The sequence below is a fragment of the Temnothorax longispinosus genome, chromosome 10 (assembly GCF_030848805.1).
Source record: "Temnothorax longispinosus isolate EJ_2023e chromosome 10, Tlon_JGU_v1, whole genome shotgun sequence".
NCBI classification, from domain to species: Eukaryota; Metazoa; Arthropoda; class Insecta; order Hymenoptera; family Formicidae; genus Temnothorax; species Temnothorax longispinosus.
The window spans coordinates 12,332,069-12,345,738 of NC_092367.1; positions in this window are offsets into that span (position 1 = coordinate 12,332,069).

The window sequence follows — 13,670 nt, forward strand, 5'->3', positions numbered from 1 at the left end:
AGCAGGCATTTTGGATGGTAGATAAGTTATCGGTCCTACTCTTCTACCAGATATTTTGACAGTAAAAATTTTAAAAATCTCCTGATCAGCCTGATCTATTTGCAATATGTATCAATAAGTTATAAAGATGTTTCTTTTATAAGGAAGAAGTTACGCTGATTTTGTAATGCAACGACTTCTTCCAGATCTTCTGGAAGAAATTCCTCTCCTGCAAAGAAGAGTTATGCTTTTCCAGCATGACGGGGCACTACCGCATGCATACAAAGCTGTTTTTTAAATAAACGTTTTCCCGGTCGTTGGATAGTGCAACATGGACCAATCAAATGGCGGTATGAGAAGATTTTAATTTAGAAAGATAGGAAAAGGAGAAAAATGTGGAAAAAAGTGCTTCAATATTTTTCATATTGATTGTTAACAGTTCATCCGAGCTGACATCGTTAGATTTTTTTCTTTAGGGTCATTTGAAGAAAAATTTATACGCAACAGAGCCCGCTTCACCCGAAGAAGTGATCGCAAGAATACAGCAGCTGTCGATGGACCGATACTTCGACGCATACGAGAGAAAATATAATTATTCGTGACGGAAGCACCCGGGAAAAAATATTCATATCTGACAGTATATATTCATATATGAACATGTAAACTTATATATGTTCATATATGTTCATATATAAATAAGATATGAACAGATATAAGTTTTACATGCCCATATATAGAGCATATATAATCATATATGGTTATCTATTGCCATATATGATCAGATCGTATATTATACATGACACAAGATCTGATCATATAAGTTCATATATGGTCAGACATATTATTATGTGTAGCAGATATGACACTAAACATAATCGTATCTGGCCTTACATGATCGTATATAAAGAATGTTCGGCCATGTATTATCAGATATAATTATATATGGTCATACATAACTATATCGGCACTGTACATGATCATATATGACAAGACGCGATGTATATATGACCAGACTGGGATATAATGATATAAAATGTCCGCGGGAAAAATATTCATATCTGACAGTATATGAACATATATAATGAGATATGAACAGATATAAGTTTTACATGCCCATGTATAGAGCATATATAATCATATATGGTGATCAGAATCATATATGGCGATAGATAACCATATATGATTATATATGCTCTATACATGGGCATGTAAAACTTATATCTGTTCATATCTCATTTATATATGATATACTGTCAGATATGAATATTTTTCCCGGACATTTTATATCATCCCGGGAAAAAATATTCATATCTGACAGTATATGAACATATATAAATGAGATATAAACAGATATAAGTTTTACATGCCCATATATAGAGCGTTTATATATATATATATATGTGTGTTTAAGTCCGACAAAGTCCATATTGGCACGCAGTTTAAAAAACTGAAAAATGTATTTAATAATAATTGATATTGTGAAATATTATTAAGCACCCAGATCCACTTCGACCAAAAACGGCATCTCATTGCTTGTGTTATTTTAAATTTTCTTTTTTTCTAATTTTGCATAAGACACTTAATCTTTTTTAATTGACATATTAATTTTTATCAAATATTTTTATAAACAATGAAATTTTACCTTCGTGAAAAAAACTGTTATATAATATATATTATAGTTCTTATAAATAAATATATTAATCGTATTATTTTGCAAACATAATATCTTATAATTTAAACTGAAAATCATATATAATCATATATGAACTTATATAGTCATATAAGATTATATATGATCAGATCAGATATTGCATCTCAAAGTATCCGATAGATGGCATTCGATGGGATCTGTTTCTCGTATTTAAAATTTGACCAACAGTGTTATAAGAATGGTATCAAAAGACACGACACTGTCTCGCGCTATGAAGCGGCACAATTTTTGTATCAGTTGTATCGTGGAGTCTACTTTTATAATAAAGTGGCACACTTAAAAAATAACTTTTGAAAATATATAACAATGTTCTGAAACTTACTTAAATATATATGTCCAGATTGAACTGTGTCAGTTCGTATCTGATCATACCTGATCATATCTGATCAGATATTAACATATACAATAATACCAGATCATATATCCTCAGATCTGGCCAATTTCCATATCTGACCATATATAGCCAATCATATATGATTATATATGATCATATATGAATATTTTTTCCCGGGCATGCATATCGAGGCTCATGGGGCTCATTTTGAAAACATTCCTCATTTAACAAGTCCTTTTTAGGACTAAAAAAACGGTTCTTTTTAAAGCTAACAATTTCATGGGCTAAATAACGGCTCTTTTCAAAGCTAGCAGTTCACTGCAAAACAGTCCTTTTCAGGACTACTAATATTTCAAAACGTCAGGAAATTTCTCATTCGTAAAAATAAATAAAACATTCCTTCCCTAATTTGTAAAATATTAAACGGAAAATTTTCATTCTCTCATATTCAATCTTATATAAAGAGGATAAATCTTTTCGAAACTTAAGGGGATCCTAAAGTGAAGGCTGAACTTCCTCGACGTCGGTAATGTCAACATTTCTAATTCTGTTTTCTTGTCATATATCTATATCTGTCCTTGTCTAACGAGAGGCATCTGTCTTTGTTCGATTACTGCGCCATCTCTTGCCACACGCAATATTGCTTATCCTGTCAACCTGAATGTGCTTTTGCACATATAAAAGTTATATAAAGTAATCTTTTTTTCTAGGTTTTCAATCTTAGATCTAATTGCACGATATTGTTCTTAAATGTTGTCCCTAGGTCATGCCGGTCTAATTTTGTGGATATTTATCGTGGAATTTTTGTACAAAGCAAATATTGTCGTCACGTATACCAAAAATTAACAAAAATATTAATTTTTTTTCGTTTTCGATATAAATTTGACCACCATGACCTAGATTTTGATGCGTACTTTAATTCTAGACAAGAATTTTGTATTTCTATAAAGTCAATTAAAAGATTAGTGCTAAGAAAAAAAGCCGGTATTACAGACGGCTTTAGGATCCCCTTAAGGCAAATAAGAGCAAAACGTCGCTTTTATAGCAAATAAATAATAATATATAATTAAACACATTTAATAACTTGAAACAAAATACAATACAAATGTTTCGATCTTAGTTTAGACTTTCTTCGGTGTAATATTTCGCAATTATCTTAAATCTAATCGTCAAAAACGCATAAATAAAAATGAAATGTAGTCATATTCGCAAAACAAAGGTCGGAATAGTTTAGTTATTAGAAAAGGTTTTATTTATTAACTTATTTTTATTTATTTACTAGTGTTATTTTATTATACATATAATGTTTCATGATATTTGTCTGTACTCATTTAACCTTGCACTTGAGTCTAGGCCTTCCCCAGTGAGAAATAAGAAGTCGAAATGATATCGAAATATGGTCATCAAAATCCAACATTGATTCGAGATTCAGACGGGTTTGGTTTCGAGAAATTTTCAAAATCAGCTCGATTTTTGACATATCACGGTGCAGATGCTGTAGATGGCCGGGACTCTCAATTGCAAATATTTCATTGCAAGATTGCAGAAATATTTCATTGCAAAATTGCAAAAAAAATGTTATATATAGCAAAGAAGTGGCTGTCTATTATTTTATGTCAGTTTATTTAAGACTACTCGAAAATATGTCGAAGATCAAACGAACGTCGGGTTTTTTATCTTTGCCAGCTGAACGGGGATAGTTTCGCCCCGGAGGCAAGATTTGCGATACTCGAAGGACCAGAGGGGGGTTGTCGCTTTCCCCTCACGACTATCAAATGTTTAACGCGAAAGCAGAAACGCATGCAACGAAATATTAAGCGAAGCAACTCACCGTGTCGGCCGTCGTCCCCGTGATTCCGCCAATCCTCGTCCTGTCCCCTGAACTTGGCCGCTCCGTGGGTCTCGTTCGGCATGCGATGGCAAAACTCGTGCAAGCAAGCAAAACGGTGGAGAGCAAGCGATAGAGCAGGCAGGAAAAAGCAGTAGGAGACGTGCGCACTCCCGGTTGAGCAAGGCGGCAAAGGCGATTCCGTGATGCGTTTTGCCCGGCGAACGTGTGCCGTAAGACGGCTCTTAGACTATGTGTGTGTGTGCGCCGCACGGCGGCTTGACGAGAAGTTCTGATGAGAGGTGTGTCCTCTCCGACTATTTGACGATGATATGTGTGCCGTAAGACGGCTGTCCAAAATGTGTTTGCCGTAAGACGGCTGGATTGCTAATGCTCTGTCCCCGCGGTCCTGGAACATGTCGCTGCGAACGAGTAGTTGTTCCCTTTCCGGGGGGGTGGATACCGTCGGCGGATGGGCGATGTAGTCCAGTCACTATGTACAAAAAAACGGATTATAAAAGACATAATTCTGACCCAGGATTTTTCTTTTGGGGGGTGTTGGGGGGCTCAAGAAAAACTTAATCTCAAGTTTTCGACCTCTGTTTCCCGCTTGCTTTTTTTACGAGAGTAAAAAATGTGAAAAAATGGTTTTTCCGCGATAACTCGGTTTCTAATAAAGTTACAAGGTCAAATCAGAGCTCATTTTAAAGCTTTTTTTATGCTCTACAAATTATGTCGTATGACATTTTTACGTATGATCGATTGTTTTCGAGGCATCAAACGAGAAAAAAAAATAAAAAAGTATGATATTTAGTTTTTTTCTTTTTACTCATTATTGTCGTCCGGAATTGCAAAAATGCTTCAAATGAAACTTGTAGAGCGTAAAAAAACCTACAATTTTCATTTGTTATTCATTTCATTTAGTTAAAAATTACGCCTTGTAGAGCGCCTCAAAGTGGAGAGTCGTCGCCATCGCGTCAGCGGCGCGTTGGTTACGTCGATACGCGGCACCGAACGCTTTCGCTAAGATTTCAGACTTCAATGTTTTCTTCATTGTTTTATATAAAGTAAACATACTAGCAAATGTTTACTATAGTAAACATCTGCTCGCCGGTCCTTTTTATCACAGTTGCCAGTCGTTTTCTGTATATCGCAGCGAGCAGATGCTTTTCGAAACGAGAATTTTGTGGACATTTTGTTAGTGCAGTTTTTAATGAACAACAATGAGTGACTTGAACAATGAGAAAAGTTCATAAATATGCTTCGTACTCATTTCGAGGTAGCTGGAATCGAAGTTCGACAAGCGATCGAAGATGCAGATGTACTAATTGTACATACAGCTATTGAGATATTACAAATTTATGACTCTGCAGAAATTGTTGGAGAAGACATTGACCTCCTTGTTCTACTGACTGGACTCGCCCCGAATACACCGAACATATTCTTCAAAAAACCTGCAAAAGGTAAAAGTCAAGAAACAATTTTTGGTGGAACAAGCTTCAAACATGGTGACTTTGTACGTGACAACATCCTTTTTCTCCATGCGTTCAGCGGGTGCGATACCACGTCCTGTCTGTTCAACGTAGGAAAATTGAAATTCATAACTACATTGAAAAATCGGCTGGATTTGCAGTCAGCGGTGGAACTTTCAAAGTAAAAAACATCGATCCCGAAATCCTCGTGTCAGCCGGAGAAGTGTTTCTCGTCGCTTTGTATGGCGGTGATAAACAAGAGAAATTTTAGACACACTTCGGTTTAAACGTTTCTTAAAAGCGTCTTCGACCACGAAATTGAATTTGTCCGTGCTGCCTCCAACGAAAACGTGGCACGTGAACATGTTTTGCGCACATACCAACAAGTGCAGACTTGGCTTGGCAATTACAAAGATCCCGAAGAATGGGGTTGGAAAAGGACATTTTCAGGTTTACAGCCAATCACAACTCAAGCCCCACCTGCGCCTGCTGAGCTACTGCAATTAATTTCATGTAAATGCAAGGGAAACTGCAGTGGCTCGTGTGGTTGCCGAAAAGCAGGCATTAAATGTTCGATGATTTGCTATCACTGTTCCGGACAAACATGCCTGAATTCGATAACTCCGGCAGAAATTATGGCAAGTGAGATGGATGACTATTTCAACGACGACGAAGACGACGAGCAACACCCGAACGAGGTTCAACTTCAAGAAGACGATGGCGACAATCAGCCACGACCAAAACGTTCAAGACATGAATAACTTGTTATTTATTAAGTAATGAACAAAATGTATAAAGTATTTCTTTCTTATAAACTGACTTCACAGAATATTGTCACTTAGATATAAAACTGCACGCTTTCATGTATTCTTCAATGAAACGGTAAGTGTAATTTTCGTTTCAAAACAACTATCTGCAATGGTAAATACGTGTTTGATTCCCTTAAGAAAACTTGACGGTTTCAAAATATAATAATTTCAGGCTTTGCAAGATTTATTTGCAGGCGTAGTGCGATATGGAATTTTCAACGAAATTAAAGTAATAAATAAGAACATTTTACGATTTTTATTGCTGTGCAAGTTTTATTTGAAGCGTTTATATAGATTCGTGTGCGAAAAACGATAAAATAGAAAAAAAAAACTTTTTTGCGTCAATGAAATCGGAAATCTTAGCGAAAGCGTTCGGTGCCGCGATCAACGTAACCAACGCGCCGCTGACGCGATGGCGACGACTCTCCACTTTGAGGCGCTCTACAAGGCGTAATTTTTAACTAAATGAAATGAATAACAAATGAAAATTGTAGGTTTTTTTACGCTCTACAAGTTTCATTTGAAGCATTTTTGCAATTCCGGACGACAATAATGAGTAAAAAGGAAAAAACTAAATATCATACTTTTTTATTTTTCTTTCTCGTTCGATGCCTCGAAAACAATCGATCATACGTAAAAATCTTATACGACATAATTTGTAGAGCGTAAAAAAAGCTTTAAAATGAGCTCTGATTCGACCTTGTAACTTTATTAGAAACCGAATTATCGCGGAAAAACCATTTTTTCACATTTTTTACTCCCGTAAAAAAAGCAAGCGGGAAACAGAGGTCGAAAACTTGAGATTAAGCTTTTCTTGAGCCCCCCAACACCCCTCAAAAGAAAAATCGGTAATTATACAGTAATAGGGACCACCCTCCGATGACCTTGACCTTGACATATGTTGTCAAGGTCACCCTCCTGAGTGACCTTCGGAAGGTTTTAGCCGTCGCTCGTGTTTTATTAAAAAGTTATTAACAAAAAAAAGTTTGGCGACCTCACTGATTTTAATGACCTTGATATATGTTGTCAAGGTCATGACCCCGAGTGACCTTCAGAAGGTTTTAGCCATCGCTCGCTATTCGTTAAAAAGTTATTAACAAAAAAAGTTTGGAAAATATAGTATATATAAGTGCATATATAGGTTAGTTGACGCGCTTTAAACACTTAAATACTTTTAAAGCGCGTCAACTAACCTATGTGGCATCTCGCATATTAACTTTCCACGCATGAAAAGTTCACGCATACACTTTCCACGCGAACCGAGGTTCACGCACACCCCCCCTGCTTTCGGGGGAGGTGCGGTAGCCCCGAAATAGTTTACGCATACACTTTCACGCGAACCGAGGTTCACGCACACCCCCCCTGCTTTCGGGCCAGCCCGAAAGCAGGGGGGGGTGTGCGTGAACCTCGGTTTGCGTGAAAGTGTATGCGTAAACTATTTCGGGGCTACCGCACCTCCTCCGAAAGCAGGGGGGGTGTGCGTGAACCTCGGTTCGCGTGGAAAGTGTATGCGTGAACTATTTCGGGGCTACCGCACATCCCCCGAAAGCAGGGGGGGGGTGTGCGTGAACCTCGGTTTGCGTGAAAAGTGTATGCGTGAACTATTTCGACATATATATTAGTTATTTATGCGTTCTAATACTCAAAATAGCTGCTATATTTTCGAAACTTTTTTTGTTAATAACTTTTTAACGAATAACGAGCGACGGCTAAAACCTTCCGAAGGTCACTCAGGAGGGTGACCTTGACAACATATGTCAAGGTCAAGGTCATCAGAGGGTGGTCCCTATTACTGTATAATTACCGTCGCATGATTTGGCTGATCGCGATCCGCCGACGTTTCGCGCGAGAATTACAAACGACTTATGCAACTAAGTACAAACGATACATGAATACATGAACATGAAGTAACTATACTATTTACAAGGCGATACGCCGAACATACCGCCCACCAAAATACGACGTATTTTCTACGCTTAAACAGATTCCTCTGGCGAAGTGTCCATCGGCAGTGGGCACAACTTCACCAGAGGACGAGTAAGCACGCCATCCGCCGTCCGCACCGTAGCGACCCGAGCGACGCCGTCACGGCCCGGGTGCAGTTCCACGATTCGCCCTCGCCTCCATTGCAAGGGAGGGGCGTTTTCGCCCTTTACCAGGACCAGTGTGTCCTTTTTTACCGTAGGTGCCGATTGCAGCCACTTCGGTCGCTGTTGGAGGGTGTGCAGGTATTCATCATGCCACCTCTTCCAGAACTGCTGGTGCATATGTTGCACCAGTTGCCACCGATCGAGTCTGCTCATCGGCACCGGGTTCAGGTCAGGGTGTGGAACCGCCACGAGAGGCTCCAGGGTGAGGAAGTGCCCCGGGGAGAGCACCCCGAGGTCGCTGGGATCTGAGCTGGTGGGACAGAGGGGTCTGGAGTTCAGGATAGCTTCTACTTGGGTTATGAGCGTACTGAACTCCTCCACGGTGAGGATCTGTGTCCCCACTACTCGCTTCAAGTGGGTCTTCATCGATTTGACCCCGGCTTCCCAAAGGCCACCGAAATGCGGTGCCGAGGGGGGGTTAAAGGCCCACTGAATTTGCTCCCGTTCCGAGGCGGCCTGCATGCAGCCGACGAGCTCTCGTTGAGCTCCAACAAAGTTGGTGCCGCAGTCGCTGTATATTCGCGAGCAACGGCCGCGTCTAGCGATGAAGCGCCTCAGGGCTGACAGGAACGATTCTGTAGATAGAGAAAAGGCGAGCTCTAGGTGAACTGCCTTGGTTGCGAAGCAGACAAAAAGGCACACGTAGGCCTTGAACGGGGTTGCTCCGCGGGAACGACGATTGTAGACTGGGAATGGCCCAGCGTAGTCGACTCCGGTGATCGAAAAGGGCTTAGCCTGACGTACTCGATCTAACGGTAGGTCCGCCATAGGCGGTTGCATCGGGCGTGGATTCGCCCTGAAGCACCGATAGCAGCGCGATAGGCAGCGTTTAATGGCCTGATGGGCCCCCAGGATCCAGAAGTTCTGTGACAGGATATAATGTAACGTTCGACGTCCCGGATGCAGATGTAGGCGGTGGGTGCGCTCTACGATAAGTTCCGTGAGTCGATGTCGGTTAGGCAGCAATGCCGGGTGTTTAGCTTCGTATGAGATGGCGGAATGGGTGAGCCTGCCGCCCACCCTGAGGACTCCGCGACCATCCAAGAAGGGGGCGAGTTTTCGCAGAGGTTTGGAGCAACTCTGATTGCGTCTTAAGCTACCGATATCCTCTGCGAAGCAACGAGATTGCACAAGTTTGACGAGGTATAACAAGGTCGAGTGAAATTCGATTTGATCCACGACGAGAGTGAGCGCGTTTGATCTAGTTTTGGTAGCGAATCGGAGGCAATACGCGAACACTCTGACGAGTTTGTCTAACGACGAGAAGCGATCGAGAAGCGAATCAACAACAGTAATGGAATCTACATCATCCGCAGGATTTGTGGAAACAAAGGCGCGAGAATTTTCTTCCTCCTCGGGAAGATCCTCAGCTTCCAATGTCGTTTCTTGAGTGGGTTCGAATTCGACGAGCCACGCAGGACCGGTCCACCACAGCGGGTGATCGACTAGTTCCTGGGGGAACAAGCCCCTTGAGCAACAATCAGCGGGGTTAGATTTGGTATCGACATGTTTCCAGCAGGAAATGTTTGTGTTAGACTGGATGCGTGCGACACGATTACGCACGAACGTCTTCCAACGGTGCGGAGCCGAGCGTATCCACGCGAGGGTAACCTCAGAATCCGACCAGGCGTATGTGTCGTCGACGGCAACTTTAGGTCGGAGAATTTTCTCGACATATTCCAACAAATCTGACAGCAAGACAGCCGCGGAAAGTTCGAGTCTCGGTAATGTGATGGCCTTGAGTGGGGCCACTTTCGATTTGGCGATGAGCATACGGATTATCACCCCATTCTCGGTGACGAGTCTAATATATACAACGGCTCCGTAGCCCTGCTCGCTCGCGTCACAAAATCCGTGGATTTCTCGCCTGACCACGTTATTTACGACCGCGATAGTGCGAGGTATACGAATGGAGGCTAACGCGGAGAGCTCCGATTTGTATCTTTCCCATTTAGAACATATCTCTGAGGGGGGCCTGTCGTCCCACTCTACTTTGAGCATCCAGAGTTGCTGGATCAATCGTTTGGCCATGAATGTAAGCGGGGTCAGGAACCCCAAGGGATCAAAGATGCGAGCTAATTCAGAGAGAATGGTGCGTTTGGTGCAATCTCTGTCCAACGGGGTGACCTGAAATCCGAAGTCGTCCGTTTGAGGGTACCAACGAAGTCCAAGGACCTTAAGAAACTGGTCTTCCGGCGATTCAAAGGATAGTAACGACTGGCTGCAGAGTTCCGGATCCAGATCAGCTAAGACCGACGGATGGCTACTGGCCCATTTTCTGAGTTCGAAGCCGGCAGTTTTAAGCAAGGCTTGTAGTTGCCGCTGAAGCTCGCGGGCCTTCTCCACTGACTCGACACTTGTCACCACATCGTCGACGTAGACGCTCTCTTCCAAGGCAGCCGCGGCCAATGGGTATCTCGTTTTGCCTTCGGCCGCTAGCTTTAACATGCAAGCAATCGCTATGAATGGAGAGCATGTCAATCCGAAAATGACAGTCAGCAAAAGGTAGTCCGAGATCGGATCGTTTTCTGAGAAACGCCACACTATTCGTTGATAGTCACAATGACCGAGTTCGACCAATATCTGAAGGAACATCTGTCTGACATCCGCGGTGAACGCCACGAGGCCGAGCCGGAACATCAATAATATCACAACTATGTCTGATTGTAATTTGGGACCGGATCGCAACATTTGATTCAGCGAGACGCCGTTCAGATCCTTAGCCGATCCATCAAATACGACGCGCAATTTCGTAGTCGTGCTATCTGACTTGAATACCCCATGATGGGGTAGGTAAAAGACAGGTCCGTCCACTGGGAACGGCTGCTTGATCAATTTCATATAGCCATTATCTAAGTAATCCTGCATGAATTTGTTGTAATTTATTTTGAATTCTTTATCCGCTTTGAAGCGACGCTCAAGTGCGCGAAATCTGTTCACGGCTACTTGACGCGTGCCAACGAAACAAGGTTTGTCCTTTATGAAAGGATACGATATTACAAATCGACCAGATATATCGCGACGCGTGGTCTGCGCAAATAATTCCTCGCAACGTCTATCTTCCTGTGAATACGGCGGAGCCGTGGGAATCTCGTCTAACTGCCAAAATCGACTGAGAGACGCGTCTAATGAATCGAGAGTCAGGAACGAGTGTGTAGACCGAGATGCCTGAGTCGATACCGAACCGACTAGAACCCAACCGAAAATGGAATTAAAGGCGTCTGGTTCGCCCTTCTTCCCTACGCGACGACCGTCTCGAAGCAATGACGTAAAGATCTCTGCGCCGATTAAGATATCGATGGGACCCGGTCGCGGGTGATACTGCGGATCCGCAAGTTTCAATCCCTCTAGTGTTTCCACGCTCTTTGTTCGACTTGACTACTAGGTAATTGGGCGGAGATGCGTGGGAGAATCGTAGCCTTTATCGGAACGCGAGTATTGCCGTTACCCTGTACTTGAATCACGAGTGAGGTGCTACCTCGAGTAGCAGCCGCCTTAGTATCATTAACCGCTAGAACTACCGTGCGACCTTTGGTTCGTCCGAAACCACCCCTTTGCATGCAATTTTCCGAGATAAAGTTCAATTGACTAGCACTATCTAAAAGCATGCGAACAGGGAATGGATTCCCGTGGACGTCGAGAGCTTCGGCCTGCACCGTTGACAGTAATACGGTCGAACTCAATTTCGCGACGCTGGTCATGGTGACGAGAGGCTCGTTATGTTGTGGCGACGAACTCTCCTCGGCGACCGATTCAGAGGGGGCTCCGGTATCTGCCGGGGTGCCCACTGGACCCGAATTCCGTCCGAAGTGCAATAGGGTATGATGCCTAGCCTGGCACGACCGGCACGTCCCCGTCGATGTGCAGTTGTTAGTGCCATGACCCGCGCAAAGGCAATTGAGACACAAATTCGCGGTTTTGGCCATTGAATGCCTTTCCTGAGGGGATAATTTCAAGAACCGAGGGCACTTAAACACGAGATGTTGTTCCTTGCACACCGGACACTCGGCAGTTCGAGTTGCAAGCGACGAAGCCGACGCGGACGATTGTGATTTGAACGGCATGGTCGACGGACCCGAGATGGCCTCAAGCACTTTACAGTGCTCGGAAAGAAACTTGATGAGTTGAGCGTATCGCGGTATCTCTTCGGCCCGATGAACGGATTCGAACTTTTCCCGCAATGATCGGGGAAGCTTCTCGAGCAGGAAATTGAGCAAAAGGAAATCCCACGAATCGGTAGGGAACTTCATCAGGTTTAGCGCGCGAGTGTTTTCGGTGAACGTATCTAATAATTTATGGAGGGCATCGGCCGATTCTATTTTTAACGGTTTGGCTTCGCGTATCGACTTTAGGTGGTGGTCCGCTAGCTTCCTTCTGTTCCGATATCTGTCGAGCAGCGCGTCGTATGCAATCATGTAATACTCCGCGGCGAGGGGCAAATTCTTGATTACATTGAGCGCCTCCCCCTTTAGCGAGGCCAGCAGATATTGATACTTCTCTATTGACGAGATCTGCCGGTTGTCGTGAATCGAGGTGTTGAACAGAGCGATAAAAGACGGCCACAGCGTGAGATCGCCCGAAAATTGCGGAAGCGTAATTTTGGGTAACTTGATCGCCGACGCGTGGCTCGCGGAATGAGCCTGTGCGGTTCCGGGCGCCGTGCCCGTGAGCGCGTGATACCGTCCCTTCACGGCGTAATGCATCTTGTCGAAGTCTGCCCGAACCGCGTCTTCGGAGTCGAACTCAGTAGTCTCTTGTATAATCTTGAGATGCGCGTTCTCAAAGTCCTCGGCGATTCTCGCCACGCTCAGATAGCGGGCAAGAAAACCTTCTAGGATCGTCGGTTCGGACGAGGCCTTCCGGGCAAGGTCATAAATCTCCCTCATCCGCCGGACGCATAATTCGCGACAAGAGGGAGCTGACTTTGATTTCGACATGTTGGTTGATACGTAAAGCAATCAACAACAACGGCGAACGACCCCAAGGACACGTAATGTATTGTCGCCCCGTGGAAATACCGGCGAACAATAGGCTTCGAGTTTATATGCTAAGGGACGAAAGAGAGAACGAAAGCAAACAACCGTTCCGTTCGTCAAGGTGACGAGGAATAACAGATGGCTCGTTTCGGATTCCTACGCGAAGGCTCAATGGAATGTTCCCGAGAGAATGTTCCTCAATTACAACATAACGTAGCCGAAAATGACAATTTTGTTAATCGCAAGAGCGAATGGCGAACGCAAGAAGGGGGATCAAATGCAGTGTAGAGCTAGCAAGGAAGAGGGTTGCAAGGGATGTACAAAATAAGAAAACAGTTGTATTAACGATCAAATTATCAATTAGGTTGGCACAGGTGCCCGGCTACGGCGAGAAATGCACTCAAGTATTTG